This window comes from Pleurodeles waltl, chromosome 11, assembly GCF_031143425.1.
Source record: "Pleurodeles waltl isolate 20211129_DDA chromosome 11, aPleWal1.hap1.20221129, whole genome shotgun sequence".
NCBI lineage: Eukaryota > Metazoa > Chordata > Amphibia > Caudata > Salamandridae > Pleurodeles > Pleurodeles waltl.
This window is the reverse complement of record NC_090450.1, coordinates 880,335,781-880,350,433: the sequence shown is the minus strand read 5'-3', so window position 1 is coordinate 880,350,433 and position 14,653 is coordinate 880,335,781. Positions and strand designations below refer to the sequence as shown.

General features: G+C 44.9%; 1 protein-coding gene across 7 annotated transcripts in view; it reads left to right on the top strand.

The window, feature by feature from the left end:
* Positions 1 to 14,653, top strand: part of ACACB (acetyl-CoA carboxylase beta) — a 1,528,264-nt gene that overhangs the window by 492,590 nt on the left and 1,021,021 nt on the right. The window lies entirely within an intron of this gene.

The following is a 14,653-nucleotide window of genomic DNA, read 5'->3' as shown; positions in this document are numbered from 1 at the left end:
TCGACTGGACCACATCCTTCCTCTCCGGAGGAACCCAGAGAGTACGCCTCCCCCTTTCCAATCCGTAGCCACCAACATCATCTGCGGCGTACCCCAGGGCTCATCCCTCAGCCCAACGTTGTTCTACATCTACATGGCCCCCCTCACACAAGTGGCCCGCCAACACAACCTCAACATCATCTCCTACGCCGACAACACAAAACTCATCCTCTCCCTCACCGAGGACCCATTCACCGCCAAAACCAACCTCCACGAGGGAATGAAGGCCATCGCCGACTGGATGAGAGGCAGCCGGCTGAAACTGAACTCGGACAAAACGGAGGTCCTCATCCTTGGGCCCACCCCCTCCGCCTGAGACGACTCGTGGTGGCCAGCCTCGCTGGGTACCCCTCCAACACCAATTGACCACGCACGCAACCTTGGCTTCATCATCGACTCATCCCTCTCCATGTCAAAGCAGGTCAACCCCATCTCCTCCTCCTGCTACAACACCCTCCGCATGCTTCGCAGAATCTACAAATGGATCCCAACCGAAACAAGAAAAACAGTAACTCAGGCCCTCGTCCACAGCAGGCTCGACTATGGCAAGTACTCTACGCAGGCATCCCGTCCAAACTCCTCCAACGCACCCAAAACGCCTCCGCCCGACAAATCCTCAACATTCCCCGTTGCAGCCACATCACCCCCCTCCTGAGAGACCTGCACTGGCTCCCCATCGACAAGAGGATCACCTTCAAACTCCTCACCCACGCCCACAAAGCACTCCACAACACTGGACCAGCCTACCTTAACAACAGACTCAGCTTCTACACCCCCACCCGACAACTCCGCTCTTCCAACCTCGCCCTCGCCTCCATCCCCCGCCTCCGACGCAAATCCTCCGGCGGCAGATCTTTTTTCCTACCTTGCTGCCAAGACCTGGAATACCCTCCCGTCTGACCCAAGACAGATCCAGGACCTGCTCACCTTCAGAAAATACCTCAAAACCTGGCTCTTCGAGCAGTAGCAGCACCCCCTCCCCCTTTTTTTTCCCCAGTGCCTTGAAACACTCACGGGTATGTAGTGCGCTTAATAAATAGATTGATTGATTGATTGATTGATTCAAGCTGTTCACCTAACTTTGAAATTATTCACACCTCACGGGCAAGGTTGTCCAGAAGGACATTATGACAACCATGTACTAATTACAAAAATAGGGGAGGACACATTCTCTGCCGTCTCTGCGTGTGTGTCTCTCTCTCTCTCTCTCTCTTTCTCTTTCTCTCTCTCTCACTTTTGTTTGCTTGATGCAACCACTCTCTAAATGCCCATATGTACATTGAAGCATGTATGCGGTCTGCTACATATATGTTCGGTGGCATGTGTAGCTGCAGATACACATGCTGTGCATTACTTCTGCCATCTGGTGTTGGGCTCGGAGTGTTACAAATTGTTTTTCTTTGAACAAGTGTTTTCGAGTCACGAGATGAGTGACTCCTCCTTTTCGGTTCCATTGTGCATGGGCATCAACTCCATTGTTAGATTGTTTTCTTTCCGCTGTCTGGTTCGGACGTGTTTCCTCTCGCTCCGAGATTTCGATTTGGAAAACTTTGAAAACATTTTCTTTTCATCGGTATTGTATCGATAAGGTTTACATCTTCCATCGACACATCGGTACCGTTGAAGTCAACTCTACTCGGGCCTAGTCGGGCAGACCGCGTGGAAGCCTCATGGATCGGACTCCATTCCGGTTATGTCCTTGGTGCCACACAAAATATCCTTATACAGACCAGTATCTTGTCTGTAATCTTTGCCTTTCCCCGGATCATCGGGAAGAAAATTGTGAGGCCTGTCGATCCTTCTGTCCCAAAAAGACTCTTCGAGACAGGAGGGCACAAAGACTTGAAATGGCGTTGAGAAGCACCGAACCTGAAAAAGCTTGCTTCGGAGCCGAAAAGGCCAGCATACACAGAGGAGCATGAACTTTCAAAGAGACTGAAAGAAAGCCACAAAGCCTCTGAGGAGGAGTATCAAGTACGTAGGAAAATGGCTCCTTTGTGCAGTTACCCCCCACTTTTTGCCTGACATTGATGCTGACTTGACTGAGAAGTGTGCTGGGACCCTGCTAACCAGGTCCCAGCACCAGTGTTCTTTCACTAAAATGTACCATTGTTTCCACAATTGGCACACCCCTGGCACACAGATAAGTCCCTTGTAAAAGGTACCAGTGGTACCAAGGGCCATGTGACCAGGGAAGGTCTCTAAGGGCTGCAGCATGTGTTGTGCCACCCTTAGGGACCCCTCACCTTACACATGCACACTGCCGTTGTAGATAGTGTGTGTTGGTGGGGAGAAAAAGGCAAAGTCGACATGGCATCCCCTCAGGATGCCATGCCCATAAAATACTGCACGTGGCATAGGTAAGTCACCCCTCTAGCAGGCCTTACAACCCTAAGGCAGGGTGCACTATACCACAGGTGAGGGCATAGCTGAATGAGCAATATGCCCCTACAGTGTCTAAGTCTATTCTTACAGTGTGGCCATATTAAGTGTATGGTCTGGGAGTTTGTCAAAACTAACTCCACAGCTCCATAATGGCTACACTGAATACTGGGAAGTTTGGTATCAAACTTCTCAGAATAATAAACCCACACTGATGCCAGTGGTGGATTTATTTTAAAAAAATGCACACAGAGGGCATCTTAGAGATGCCCCCTGTATTTTACCTAATCCTTCAGTGCAGGACTGACTGGTCTGTGCCAGCCTGCTGTTGAGACTAGTTTCTGACCCCCTGAGGAGAGTGCCTTTGTGCCCTCTGATGCCAGAAACAAAGCCTGCTCTGGGTGGAGGTGCTTCACACCTCCCCCCTGCAGGAACTGTAACACCTAGCAGTGAGCCTCAAAGGCTCAGGCTTCGTGTTACAATGCCCCAGGGCACTCCAGCTAGTGGAGATGCCCGCCCCCTGGACATAGCCCCCACTTTTGGCGACAAGTCCAGGGGAGATAATGAGAAAAACAAGGAGTCACCTACCAGTCAGGACAGCCCCTAAGGTGTCCTCAGCTGAGGTGACACCTGACTTCTTGATTTTGGAGGATTCCCCCAATAGGAATAGGGATGTGCCCCCCTCCCCTCAGGGAGGAGGCACAAGGAGGGTGTAGCCACCCTCAAGGACAGTAGCCATTGGCTACTGCCCCCAGACCTAAACACACCCCTAAATTGAGTATTTAGGGGCGACCCTGAACCCAGAAAATTACATTCCTGCAACCTGAAGAAAGAAGGACTGCTGACCTAAAGCCCTGCAGAAAAGACAGAAGACTACAACAGCTTTGGCCCAGCCCTACCGGCCTGTCTCCTGACTCGAAAACCCGCAACCAGCGACTCCTCACCCGACAGGGACCAGCGACTTCTGAAGCCTCAGACAACTTCCCTGGACCAAAGGACCAAGAAACTCCTGTGAACAGCGGCTCTGCTCAATTTAAACACCAACTTTGCAACTTTAAAGAACTTTACTCTTCCTGCCGGAAGCGTGAGACTTCACCCTCTGCACCCGACACCCCCGGCTCGAGGTCCAGAGAACAAACACCACAGGGAGGACTCCCTGGCGACTGCGACCCCATGAGTAGCCTGAGACGACCCCCCTGCACCCCCACAGTGACGCCTGCAGAGAGAATCCAGAGGCTCCACCTGACCGCGACTGCCTGCAACAAGGGACCTGGCACCTGGACAAAGCACTGCGCCTGCAGCCCCCAGGACCTGAAGGAACTGAACCTCAGTGGAGGAGTGACCCCAGGCGACCCTCTGCGGAGCCCAGGTGGTGGCTGTCCCGAGAAGCCCCCGTGCCTGCCTACACTGCTAGAGTGACCCCCGGGTCCCTCCATTGAAGCCTATTCAAAACCCAACGCCTGCTTTGCACACTGCACCCGGCAGCCCCTGTGCGCTGAGGTGTGTTTTATATGCCTACTTGTGTCCCCCCCCCCCCCAGTGCTCTACAAAACCCCCCTGGTCGGCCCCCCGAGGACGCAGGTACTTACCTGCTCGCAGACTGGAACCGGAGCACCCCTGTTCTCCATAGGCGCCTATGTGTTTTGGGCACCTCTTTGACCTCTGCACCTGACCGGCCCTGAGCTGCTGGTGTGGTAACTTTGGGGTTGCCTGTGCCCAGGAACTGAGACTTGAAAGTGTCTTACTTACCTCACAATCTAACCAATACTTACCTCCCCCGGGAACTGTTGATTTTTGCTACTTTTAAAGTAACTTATTGCCATTTTAACAAAGACTGTATATGGTATTGCTTTAATTCAAAGTTCCTAACTTACCTGTGTGAAGTACCTTGCATTTTATGTATTTACTTTAAATCTTGAATTTGTGGTTCTAAAAATAAATTAAGAAAGGATATTTTTCTATATAAAAACCTACTGGTCTGGAGTAAGTCTTTGTGTGTGTTCCTCATTTATTGCCTGTGTGTACAACAAATGCTTAACACTACCCTCCAATAAGTCTACTGCTCGACCACACTACCACAAAATAGAGCATTAGAATGATCTAATTTTGCCACTATCTTACATCTAAGGGAAATCCTTGGACTCTGTGCACACTATCTCTTACTTTGAGATAGTATATACAGAGCCAACTTCCTACAAAGTACAACCAATACTTGAAGTTATGGACGAAAGGCAAGCCAGGATTCACATCCATAAAGAAACAGGCAGGATCCTAACAGCACTTCCTCTAAAACCAAAGAGAAAGCTAGCCTTTCAGGAGGAATTGGACACTATGCAGCCTCCAGCAAAAGTGCCAAAGGAGAAACCACCACCTCCTCAAACTTCTCCTCATTCTCCTCCTCACTCTCCACACCTGCCTACCTCTCCTCCTACTAGTCCTACACCAGTGCAGTCACCCACTCACTCTTTCGACTCACAACAGGACCTTGTAGACGCATGGGATCTTTATGATCCAGATCCCATTCCTAGCAAGGATCCAGACAGCTTTCCCTCTAAACCTTTACCACCTGAAGATAGCACGATGCACATTCAAGTTCTAGTGGAAGAAGGGCAAGCCATTACTAATAATCAGATTCGATCTGCCCTAGATGCAGCAGACACCGCTACTAGAAGTGTCAATACTGCAGTGACAATACATAGTCAAGCATGGCTCAGGTCTTCGGACATTTTAACCCGAAATACAGCAGGCTGTGTTAAATATGCCATTCAGTTAAAAACTACTTTTTGGCCCATAGGTTGACACAGCCATAGAAAAATTATGCAAAGATTCAGACACGGCAAAGGCGCAATGGGTGCACTATACTTCACACCGTATAGGGGATCCTTTCGGAAACCTCAGTTTCGATGTGGATTCGGAGAACAGAGGCATCCACATCTCAGGCAAAACCAACCTACCAACCACAATACCAATGAGGTGGTTTTAGGGGCACGTATAGAGGGCAGTACCCCAGAAATACAGGGAAATTTCAGACCTCTAAGCATCCTCCACAGCACCCTAAGCAGTGACTCGTCTCATCCCCTTCCGCTCCACAGCTCTCCTGTGGGGGGGAAGAATACAACAGTTCCACACAAATTGGCAAAACATTACCACAGACAGTTGGGTACTATCAATTATCCGCAATGGCTATTGCCTAGAATTCATACACACTCCTCCAAACATACCACCAAGGTCACACAAGCTATCCACAGAACACATCAATCTGTTACAGGAAAGGTCCAATCTCTATTACTCAAACAAGCAATAGAATCTGTACCACAATCTCAAATAGGAACAGGAGTTTACTCACTATATTTCCTGATTCCCAAAAAAGATGGCACCCTCAGACCAATATTAGATCTCGGGACCCTCAATCTTTACATCCTGTCAGAACATTTTTACGTGGTAACTCAACAAGATGTTATCCCACTAATCCAAAAACACGATTTCATGGCAACATTAGACCTCAAAGATGTGTATTTTCAAATACCCATCCATCCTGCGCACAGAAAATATCTCAGGTTTGTCATTCAAGGAAAGCACTGTCATTTCAAAGTGTCACCCTTTTGAATAACAGCAGCTCCAACGGTATTCACAAAGTGCCAGGCAGTAGTCGCAGCCTACCTAAGAAGACAACATATACATGTCTTTCCACATCTAGACGATTGGCTAATGAAATCAAACAGTCTTACGCAGCACCAAAACCACACAGATTACGTAATAAAAACCTTGCACGCACTAGGGTTCTCAATAAATTACCAAAAGTCACATCTACAACCGGCACAAATACCACAGTATTTGGGTGCAATCCTAAATACTCAAAAGGCACTAGCATGTCCAAATACGCAAAGAGTAAAAGCATTCCAAAATATAGTCACACAAATACAAACAAATCAACGGTACACTGTCCGATTTGTCATGGAGATTTTAGGGATGATGGTATCATGTATTGCAATTGGTCCACATGCAAGACTAAACATGCGCCCTTACAACAGTGTCTTGCGCAACAATGGTCACAGGCACACGGCCAACTTCAAGATCTTCATGCATGTCACTTCAGTGGTGGAACTCCAAAAATCTAAGCAAAGGGCGGCTATTTCAAGAACCTGTGCCTTAGACCATAATTACAACAGACGCATCAATGATTGGTTGGGGAGCTCACTTTAACAATCACAACATTCAAGGACAATGGGATGCCAAACACAAACAGCTACACATAAATCTCTTTGAGTTGTTAGCTGTCTTCATAGCACTAAAAGCTTTTCAGCCTCTTCTCACATAGAAAAATGTCCTTATCAAAACAGACAACATGACAACCATGTATTACCTAAACAAACAAGGAGGGACACATTTGTCCCAACTCTCCCTTCTAGCCCCAAAAATTTGGAAATTGGCAATCCACAACCAAATTCACCTGTTACCACAATGCATTCCAGGGATAGACAACCAATTGGCCAATATCCTCAGTAACCTCCCAATATCCTCACCAACAAACACACGAATGGGAGATTCACCCTCAAGTACTTCAAAAATACTTTTCAACAATGGGGAACACATAGATCTGTTTGCCACAAGCGAAAACGCAGTATGCCAAAACTTCGCATCTAGACACCCACATCCCCTATCCAAGGGCAATGCTCTATGGATCAATTAGTCAGGGATATTTGCTTATGCTTCCCCCCCCTCTCCCACTCATTCCGTTTCTAGTCTACAAGTTGCGTCAAACCTCGCTTAACATGATACTCATAGCACCAACATGGGCACGTCAGCCGTGGTCCACAACATTGTTAGACCTGTCAGTAGTACCACACTCCAAACTCCCAAACCGACCAGATCTGTTAACACAAAACAAAGGCCAAACCAGGCACCCGAATCCCAAAAAACTCAATCTAGCAATTGGGCTCCTGAGGTCATAGAGTTTGGATATTTACAACTCCCATCAGAATATATGGAGGTTATTAAACAAGCAATAAAACCCACTACGAGACAGTTCTATGCGAACATATGGAAAGGTTTTGTATATTACTGTCAATCTAAACATATTGACCCTCTTACAGCATCAATACAAGATATTGTATGCTATTTACTTCACTTACAAAAATCTAATTTAGCATTCTCTTCCATAAAAATTCATCTTACTACAATTTCAGCATATTTACAAAATATACAGCACATCTCCTTATTTAGAGTTCTGTCATTAAAGCTTTCATGGAAGGTTTAAAACGCATCATTCCACCCAGGAAACTTCCAGTCCCCTCTTGGAATTTAAACATAGTGCTTACTTGACTTATGGGCCCACCAATTTGAACCCATGCACTCCTGTCAAATGCAATTTTTAACATGGAAGGTTGCCTTCCTAGTGGCAATTACGTCTTTAAGAAGAGTACGTGAAACTCAAGCCTTCATTATTGAAGAACCGTTCTTCCAGGTACACAAGCATAAAGTTGTATTAAGAACAACCTCCAAATTTCTTCCAAAGATCGTATCACTTTTTCATACAAATCAAACAGTTGAACTACCAGTCTTCTTCCCACAGCCAGATTCTGTGGCAGAAAGAGCTCTACATACATTAGACATTAAAAGAGCTTTAATGTACTTTATAGACAGAACAAAACCATTCAGAAAGATTAAACAACTTTGTGGCCTTCCAGAAACCTCATACAGGTAACCCCATATCAAAACAAGGGTTAGCAAGATGGATTGTAAGATGCATCCAAACATGCTACGTTAAAGCCAGAAGACAACTCTTAGTTACTCCCAAAGCACATTCTACAAGGATAAAAGGGGCTACAATGGCTTTTTTAGGCAATATACCAATGCCTGAAATATGCAAAGCAGCTACTTGGTCAACACCACATGCATTCACTAAACAATACTGTGTAGATGTTTTATCAAGACAACAAGCCACAGCAGACCAAGTTCTAAAGAACATTATTTCAAACAACTTCAACTCCTACAGGCTGACCACCGTGATTTTTATGGGAGGACAAACTGCTTTGTAATCTATGCACAAAGAAAAATAGGGGTTTACCCACTTAACCCCTCAAGACCTGGGTAAAGTATAACATTGTTTTTGAAAGAGGTGGTCAAATTGTAGGAAAAAATAATAATATACACCTAAATTCCATAAGTGATGCAATAAATCAATCATTGGGCATGCAATTAAATTGCTATTTTTAGCTCTGGCCTGAAAAAAGAACTCAGATCCATGGGAGATTTTTTGTCACATATTTGCCCCTGTTTGAGTGTACTGTTTGTGAGGAAGATGAGAACAGTTGGGACAAATACCTTTGGGATTATGCATTTGGTGATGTAGGAATCTAATGATACCAATCTACAAACAACCCTATGGGAGGGTTTGGTTCTCTCCACTAGTCCTGAGGAGGCCCAGAGCTGTAGGGGCTGAAACGCGTCAACTGTATACTTTTTGGGAGGTTGCAACCAAACTTGTATTTTGTTTGGAAAGAATTCTAAACCATAGGCCCTTCCATTTTTTTCCCCTTGAAAATAAGAACATTGTAGGCCATCCATCCCTCATACGTGGATCTTCATCTTAATTTGTATGGACACCACATAGTTCCCTGAATCAAGGAGAGGACTATTGGATGAATTAGTCTTATTTCCTGTGTTTTGTTGTTTAGATTTTAGTGTTTGTTAGATGTGAGACATTGATTTGGAGGATTTGTAATGTTGACTTTGGTTGATGTGTATATATAGAAATGACTGCTATAATTTGAACTGTTGTTCTAGTCGGTGGGTGGGGCAAGATGCTTTGATTAAAGATAGCAATTTAATTGCATACCCAATGATTGATTTATTGCATCATTGATGGAATTTAGGTGTATATTATTTTTTCCTACAAATTGTAGTCTATTCACAGCATGTGTATCTGCAGCTACACATGTCACCGAACGGAAAATGTCACTTACCCAGTGTACATCTGTTCGTTGTATGTTCCGCTGCAGATTCATATGCACCCCCCCCCCCACCTCCCCGGGAGCCTTATATATATATATATATATATATATATATATATATATATATATATATATATATAGATTTGCATTAGCATGGACATCTCTTTTCTTTTACCTATATACTCTATCACTCCTACCTTACCTCTGCGGGAAAACAATGGAGTCAATGCCCATGCGCAATGGAACCGAAGAGGAGGAGTCACTCTATCTTGTGACTTCTTCGAAGAAAAACAACTTGTAACACTCCGAGCACAACACTAGATGGCAGAAGTAATGCACAGCATGTGTATCTTCACTTGTGTGTATATATGCACCTATATGTACATAGAAGCAGCAATTTTGACATGGTCTAATATACATGTGTATCTTGTGGTGTAATTTATAATTTTCTCTTTAAGTATAAGGTTGCCATGGCTGAGTATACTGTTGATGTGCATGCTGGAGTTGAGTATAGACTTCATGTGGGAAAGAGCCAGCTCTTGACTAATAATCTGAAGTGGACTTATGTTTGTGGGTGGAGAGTTCCATAGTTTGGCTGCTTGAACAGAGAAAGATGCTCCACCCATGCTTTTGTTCTTGTACATAGGAATTATGAGGCGAGGAGACATTCTTGAGCATAGGTTCCTTTGTATATGTTTATTCTCGCGTAGGGGAATTTCCATGATAGTCATAAGCGTTGAATAGTTCCACCTGCTTGCGGGGACCCTGGAGCACTTTTTCCAATATAACTTCTTAAGTGTCCATGTTCGCCTTACTTCAAGAAGGTCTGCCAAGTCACTTAAGAATGTCCATATGCAGCCTATAGGAAAGGCTTTATTGTTCAAAATTCTTCATCCAGTTTGCTTTTTAAAGGGACAAATTTGAGATACATGCATATTAATGCTTGAATGAATGACAAATGTTGCAGAAAAATTCCTTCACTGACCTTTTTATATTGTAAAACACTGATGGAGTGCAGGGCAATGTAGCCCATTGGCTGCCATTAGTAATGAAGAAAAAGGAGACTGGCCTTTAAGAGCAACCAGTCCTCCAGTATCCCATCATGCCCAGAGAGAGGCAGTTACCTCAGTTCTTTTTTCCGGCTTCTGCTGACAGTACCGTGGAGCATTGAGCTTGACCTATTTAGGTTTTTTCTTCTAAAATACAGTTACAATTTCGATGACTACTGCTTCACTTGACGTCTTTTGACTTTCCTTCTTGATTTTTGTCTATTTCTGACTGGAATGAAGGATTTTTCCCCAGAAAATGCCTTCTTTATTCGACAAGTGTCCATGATGTGGCAGAAATAAGGCCAAAACAGACCCTCACAAGGACTGTATCATCTGTCTGCCGTCGTCACACATACCTGCCTCCTGTAACATCTGCAAAACATTTTCCAGGTGCACCCTGTGTGACAGGGAGAAGATTCACCTTCAAGGGAGAGCAGAGAGACAACGCCAGGAAACCAGTGGGACCTCTGAGCAAGGGGAAGATCAGTCTTCCACCAGAGCTCTTCCTTCAGCCTCCAGTGGACGTGGAAGATCTGAAAAGCGTTCTTCTGTCAGAAAACTCTTTCGGTCCCGGTCGACGTCGAGGAGGTCGACGTTGAGAGGAGGTACGGCGCCAACATGATCGCCGTCGAAGTCTGGCTAGATTTCACACAAGCGTCGCTGTTCGATGTCAAGACACCATACAACGTCGAGGAGCATAGTGATGTTGTTGGAATTGACGTCGAGACGAAAACGCAGACGTCGTGCTTCGACGTCGATCACGCTCAACGTCGACACCTAGATGTCCGAGAGAAAGATTGACGTCGAGGAGACAGAAACGGAGAAGTATCTATTCTTCATTGGATTCGCACCATTCCCCTTCTCTGGTGCTTCTTCCTTCGTCGCCTTCTCCTCATGCCTCTCCTCCACCAGCTACTACTTCACCTCCTCAACCGTCACGAAGTCTGACACCGCTGCAGTCGACTGATCCTGTTCTTCAGGCACCCGCACCACTTCCAGTGCCTATCAGTTCCCCAGCTCCCAGACCGCGCTCAACATCGCACCACCGTTCTTGACATGGCCATCAGTCATCAGGCCGCTTAAGGTCCCAACACTCACCACAGATCTAGACATAGATCAAGATCACGTGCCCATCAGTGATTCATCGTCCTCTACCAGAGATTACTCTCCTACTTTATCAGATTCACCTCCACCTCTGTCCTCACCGGTTGATGATATCAATACATTTCATTAAGTTCTGGTCCAAGGTGCGACAAAACTCAACATTCCGATGGCTACTCCTACCCCATCTACTTCAATTATATTTGAGACTCTCCAACAGCACATAGCCTCCAGGCCTTTGCTATCCCTGGTACCTTGCCTTTTAGAACCTCCTGTGGAAGTCTTCCTTATACCGGCTACGACTAAGTCTGCTCCCTCCAGACTACAGAAAAAGTATCATCCTCCAGAGCAAGATCCTTTGTTTCTGAGTTCAGACCCTCCACCTGATTCGGTGGTAATATTGGCTGCTTGCAAATCCCGCGCTACCTCCATCTTCTACCTTTCCTCCGGACAAAGAGAGTAAGAAAGTGGATTCAACAGGCCGCAAAGTCTGTAGTTCGGCCGCAACCTCCATGAAAACGGCAAGCGCAATAGCCCTCTTGGGCAGATACGATAGGGACTTGTGGGATTCCCTACTCCAGTTCGCAGATCATCTCCCAAGAGATCATAGGGAGGATTTTTTGGAGATCGTCCAAGAGGGTGCCATGGTCTCGAATCAGATAATCAGTGCAGTGGTGGATTCTTCCTTGCTCTCCGCGCATACATACTGCCACAGAGTGATGCTACAGAGACATTCATGGCTGCGGCATATATCACTGAAGCCGGATGCTCAGCAGCGCATTCTGAACCTGCCATTTTCAGGCTTCACTCTATTCGGCTCTCACACCGACGATGAGATGGCAAGGTTGAAGGCTGAGGTGGACACATTGAAGGCCGTTGGTCTTTCGGTTTTTCAAGACCCACTAAGTCCCTTCTGCCCTTTCCAATGTCACTAGTTGACGGTTCAAACCCCCCAGTGTCTCCTTGCAAGATCTCAGCAGCAGTTCCAAAGATCTTATCAAACTCAGCAAAAAACACAGAGGACGATCGACGCATCAGTCCAATCAGGGTTCTCGACAACCATCAAAACCCTGAAAATTTCCTTCCCTCAAATCCGTTACCCACTCTGGTGGTGGTGGGGGATGGGGGAAAAAGTGTCACCAATTGCCTGGCAGAATAGCAACGGATTACAACAGACGCTTGGGTCTTAAACATTGTACAGAATGGATATTGTCTCAGGTTTCCAACTCTGCCCCCAAGCATTCTGCTGAAATCCACCACTTCTCATCTCGGCCTTCTAAGGACAAAGACAGTTTTGACAATCCCTACCCAAGTTATATATAAACTGAGTTGTATATCTTGTATTGAGCCCTGATGACAAGAGTCAGCTATAACTGGACAGTGAGGATATGCAGCCAACTCATTGAAAACTAGTAAGGTTTTGGAGAGAGCCATTTAAGTGGCAAATAAGGGTGATATAATAAGGCATGAAAGTTGTGTAATCTTATAATTGATGCTTTAGTTTATGCTGATAACACAATGTTATCTTAAGCAGAAAGAGTTGTTCATATTCTGCTTGCATTGATGCAGCACACCTAGGGGCATAATGGTAAATATGTAGAAAAGTAAGGTTACTAGTACCTTTTGGTAAGAGGAGAGTTAAAAGGCCATTGGGATTCAACCAAAGAAACACTGTACCATGGTATTGGGGTCAAACAGTGCTTGATGTTATTATGGTGTTATAAGCCTTATTTCAGTTACTGATTTCAGATTCAGGCTTTTGATACTAAAATACACAGATCTATTTCTTATGGCTTAGTGGTTTGGGGCATGCCACAACTTACTGGAAGAAAAGCAGATTACATGTGCATGGGTCATCATGGTTGCACCCAAATACAACCATTCCTAGGAACATTAGAAATTAAAATCAAGCTTATTCCAGCCTTATGTTTTCTTAAACTAAAATATAGCCAAAAAATAATACATATGGGCAATTCCTACAGATGGAATGAAACCTCTGAAGAACATCAAATTACCATGGGATTAGGCTTCTGGTCTTCATGCTAGATAGCTGAGGAAGACTAAAATTCCTGTAGAATACTTGTACTATGCAACCAACTATGGTTTTATGTAGTATGTTGAGTTATATTTACCTATGTAGTTCTGATTTAAACCAAAATGTGTTAATAGAAGACTGGACAATACCAAATAATTTCATCTCCCTAGAGTTATACCACTGTTATGTACCCTTTCAAAAGAAAGGTTTGTTTGGCAGTGGTGTGCTCAGGAAATATCTACAGAGGGTAAACATTTTTAAAACTGTTATCCTCTAAGGTGCCATAGGTTCAGAGGTTGCCCACTTTTTGAGTAGTATACAATGAAGAACTATAGAATGTGATCAGTCAGATGGAATGATGGTACCCAGTATAGGAATTTCAGTCTTAGAGATGTTCAAACAGTGGCAGTGCATCCAGCTTTGGACCAAAATGTGTTAGGCAGTCTGTAATGAACTTACGATTTATTTACTCTGTGCATCTGGTAATGGCAGGCAGGCATATGATGATTTATGTTGCAGCCATCAAAAATGTTGGGTAAGAGTACCATGTAGAAATGGAAGAGGGCCAGTGACAATGAAAAGCCTTGTTCTTGAGATGGCCCTACCCCCAGTTCTGATATGAATCGCATATCTCCTAACTTTATTTCCTAAACTAAATTATTTTGACGAAGAATGGGTCTTATGGGTATCATGTCACTTGCCACTCTTGGCACCTTCAACATTTAGAGTATGGTCTGTCTAATGTCCTACGTAATGAATTTAGAATTGTGAATTGTCAAAATTTGAAATTTGCTTCTTGTGTTCCCTGTTGCATTTGTACACTATTTTTGTATGTTCTCCAACCATGTGGCTCACATTTTGAGGGAAGAGCTCCATCTGCATAGAGCAACTGGTCTGATAATTCCAGGTTTGGTAGTTTTAATTCCCTATTCCATAGCAGTAAACTCCTAATGCTTGGATTAACCTGGACTGGAGATACCACCTGGAAACTGTATCACCTTTCCTGGTATCTCCACGCCTCAATTCCAGGTATCTCGTAATGAGGGCCTGGTTCTGCATCTCCCCAATCATTGCTGTGGTATTAGGTTTAGGTC